Genomic DNA, 4,303 nt, shown 5'->3' with positions numbered 1-4,303 from the left:
GAACCTGGTGGCTTGCTTTCTCACTTTCTCTCTCTCTCTCATTGTCTCTCTCTGGTGAGCACACGTGCCCTATAGCAAATTGTTAAAAATAATAGTAAATAACTAATTTTTTAAAGAATTATTTTATTTAACTTTATTTATTATTATCATTATTTTTTTTGGAGAGGTTTTTTGCTATAGGGCGCGTGCGCTCGCCAGACAGACAGAGAGAGACAGAGACAGAAAGCGAGAAATCACCCCCCAGGGGGGATGGTCATGCCGCAATCCCTTTTCCTCCATTCTCCTCTCAGGATCTTGGGCACGCACACACACACACCCAGCGTGAGTTTTAAGCCACCGGGTCCAGGATGTGAATCACGGTCGACTACGTGGGAGTCCAGCGACATAGCCATTACGCTAACTGCTGGTTCCCTATCACTATTATTTTTCAGTTTGATCAGAGAGAGACAGAGAGAAAGGAAGTGAGAAAGCAAGCCACCAGGTCTGAGACTTGAACCATGTGGGAGTCCAGCGCCCTCAACCACCATGCCACCTGCTGGCCCCAGTAAATAACTAATTTTTAAAAAATCACATAAATGAAAAGTCCTCTGGACACTACATAGTGCTCAAGGCTGGGAGAGGTTATGGATTTTCTCAAAACTCCGAGGTCAGTTCATCCTAACCCCTTCTCACTTCACAGGAGAGGGAGCAGGGCTCAGACGGGCCGGGGACGGCAGGGCCACGCAGTCACTCACAGAGCGGCAGGCACGGGACGGCCCAGGCCTTCTGCCTCTGCTCACCCCACAGCCTGTCTGCTTTGCTTGAACCAAACACATAGGAAGACCCTCCGGTTCCTGCAGCCCCAAGGACTCAGAACAGCCCTTACGTTGAACAAAAACGCCCCCTCCCCGCCCTGCTGCCCTGACTCTCCCCGGGTCAGTAGCTGCCCTGGGTGCTCTGATGCTGCCCACGCCTCCTGCCTCTCAGGGCAGGCCGACCCGCAGCTCCAGCATCCTCTCAGGCCATGAACCCCAGCCCAGGCGGCTTCCACTCCCTGTCACAGTGGCCAAGAAAACAGGAAGTGTCTGAGTCACCCGTGGTCCCCCGGGTTTGGCTGTCTGGGCCCACGTCTTGGAGTCGGGGAAGGACAGGAGGGAAGAGGTCGACTCCACAGTCTGTCTCCAAGAATGTCTTGTGTAGTTCTCTCTTCCAGCTCGTGAGACCTCAAACGGCCAGCAGTCCAGGAATGTCCCCCCAGTTCCTCTTGGATGAGAGAAAGAGCAGGACTTAAGACTTGCAGTTCTGAAAAAAAAAAAAAAAGGAAGGAAAAAAAGACTCAGAATTCTAGAGTGGATTCTGTTCCCCACCGGGGCTGGGCTATGGACTTGTCTGGTGGTTCTCAGTTTGGGCTGCACGTTAGAATTACCTGGGGGAGCTTTAAAAACTTCTGACAGCCCCAGAGAGTCAGAGTTACTTGTTTTATTTATTTATGTATTTATTTTGCTATATGGTTATGTGCTCACAGAGAGAGATGGAAGGAGAAAAAGTGAGAAATCACCCCTGCGGGGATGGCCACCCCCAATCCCTTCTTCTCCATTCTCCTCTTGGGATTTTGGGCATGCACACACCTGCAGCCAGGTATGATTTTCGAGCTACCTGGTCTGGAATTCAAACCAGAGTCAGTATGTGGGATCCAGCTGCCTTAACCTCCACGCCACCTGTTGGCCCTTTTAATTAATTATTTTTTTAAAGAATTATTTATTTATTATTGTTATTATTATTTTTCACATGAATTTTGACAAAGAGAGAGAGAGAAAGAGAGGGAGAGTGAGAAAGCAAGCCACTAGGTTCAGGACTCAAACCATGGTCAGCCATGTGGGAATTCTAACACCTTAACCACCATGCCACCTGCTGGCCCTTAATTAATTCATTTGTATTTATTTTACTTTGAAACTTTTTTTAAATTTTAATTTATCATTTTTATTATTACTATTTTTAAATTTGTTACAGGGTACATGTGCTCATCAGAGAAAGACAGAAAGAGAGAGAGAGAAAGTGAGAAAGCAAGCTGCCAGGTCCGGGACTCGAACCACAGTCGGCCTTACTCACTGTGCTACCTGCTGACCCCTTAATTATGTTTTTAGGTTTATTTTTATTCTATTTAGAGAGAGAGAGGCACCCTTGAGAGTCTGGTCATGCCGTGACACCTGCTGCCTTGTCAGCTGGGGTCAGGCACGCACGCCCTCTGTGTCTCAGGTCGCCTAGGGTTCGAACTCTGGTCTTCTGTGCATCTCCAGCGTCGAAGAGTGGCACCTTGCCACCTGTGCCCCCGTGGCTGAGCCTCTGTTCACTTTTTAGACCGGTCCCCCTACCTCTGCCTCTGCCTCTGGACTCGCTGGGACTGCAGGCGTGCACCACCATATCTGCTTTTGTTTGCTTTTTCCTTTCCTTTCTTTCTTTCTTGAAGGTTTATTCTTTTATTTCTTCCATGAGAGAGAGAGGGAGAGTGAGAAAGCAAGCCTCCAGGGCTGGGACCTGAGAGGTGGTCGGCCACGTGGGAGTGTCCAGCGCCTTGACCACCACGCCACCTGCTGGTTCTCAAGGTTTATTCTTTTATTTCTTCCATGAGAGAGAGAGGCAGAGTGACAGCACCCACAGGGCCTTCACCCTCAGCCCACCCTGTCTCGACCGCGGCGATTGTGGGCACACACGTGCACTCCGGCCCCCGGTGAGGCCTGGGGGGCTGGTAATCTCCATCATCCACAGTTGCCAAGAAACGTGGAGAGCAGAGGTGTTCAGCCACGTGGAAAGCGTGAAGCTACTGTAGCGAATCTTCACAGCAGCCAGCAGGAGGCACAGCGGTGTCACTGGGCTCCCGCACGGCCCCGGGGGCTCCAGTGCTGGACTTTCCAGTTTAAAAATCTCTCCGGACGCATGTGCGTGTGTGCCCACAATCCCAAGAGGAGAATGGAGGAGAAGGGATTGCGGTGTGGCCATCCCTGGGGGATGGTTTCTCACTTTCCCTCCCTGTGTCTGTCTGTCTGTCTGTCTCTGCCTGGTGAGCACACACACCCTATGGCAAAAACCTAAAACAGAAAACAAAACAAAAAGACTCCCTATGCCCACTGGTGGGAGAGCCCCGGCAGACGTGGAGTATCCCAGGACAGGGTGACAGTGGCAGGACACCGCCAGTGCTGAGCCCTGGCAAGTCTGCCTACTGCCCCCTGTGGTCATCCTTGGAAGTGCCCAGCACCCAACAAGGGCCCTCCGAGGTGAGACTAGCCCCAGGCCTCTAGGCTCAGTCCCCAAAGAGCTCTTGGTCCAGCAGAGGTAAAGGCAGGGGCAGGACAGCGTGAAATACAGGGCAGAGAGATAACACGTTGCGAGAGAGGAAGGTCTGCTAGAGGGAGCAGGGAAGGCTTCCTGTAGGAAATGGCACAGGGAGTTTCCACCCCAGAGGGTCTCTGGGGAGTCCTAGACTGAGGGAAGTTCAAGGACGAAGGCTCAAAGACAGGAAAGTGCAGGGACCAGCAGGTGGCGTGGGGATGAAGGCACTGGGTCCCACACAGCTGATTCTGTGGTTCGAGTCCTGGACCCAATGGCTTGAGCATCAGGCTGGGGGCATGTGTCCAAATCCTGAGAAGACGATGGAGGAGAAGGGATTGCAGCGTGGTCATTCCCGGGGTGGGATGGGGGAATCTCTCACTTTCCCTCTGCCTCTCTCTTTTTGGCAAACATACATACCCTTTGACAAAAATCTAAAAAAATAAAATAAAAAAGAAGACAGGAAAGTCTATGAAGGCTTCTCAGGGCACCTGGGGAGGGGTGAGTGGTGCGTGGAGGAGGGGGAGCAGGCGAGGGCTCAGGTGTTCAGAGGCCAGCACCGTCTTCCAGGGCCTTTCCCTGGGGCAAACCTTGGAGGGCACGCCGTAGGACTCCGTCTACGAACGTAGCAAGCGTATTCGTTTTCCGGGTAAGAGCTGGAGTTTTCACAGGTCTGGTTCTGACATCCAGCCTTTGGCCTGGCTCTTGCTTATACTGTCTTGTCGCCTCACGTGCTGGTTGTCTTGATTATAGGACTGACATTTGTGTGAGATATTGACATTGGGAATCCCTTGAGGCCATGGGCCAGCTGGTGGCATGGTGGTTAAGGTGGCTGAATTCCACATGGCTGACTTTGCCGTTCGAGTCCTGGACCCGGCAGTTGAAAAACATGCTAGGTGCATATGCATGTGTGCCTAAAATCTAAAGGAGGATGGAGAAGGGGCGGAGGTATGGCCATCTTCCCTGGGCAGTGAGTTCTCACCGTGTCTCTCTCTTTCCC

This window comes from Tupaia chinensis, unplaced genomic scaffold (assembly GCF_000334495.1).
Source record: "Tupaia chinensis unplaced genomic scaffold, TupChi_1.0 Scaffold000377_2, whole genome shotgun sequence".
In the NCBI taxonomy this organism is placed as follows: Eukaryota; Metazoa; Chordata; class Mammalia; order Scandentia; family Tupaiidae; genus Tupaia; species Tupaia belangeri.
Note: the sequence above shows the minus strand (reverse complement) of the source record.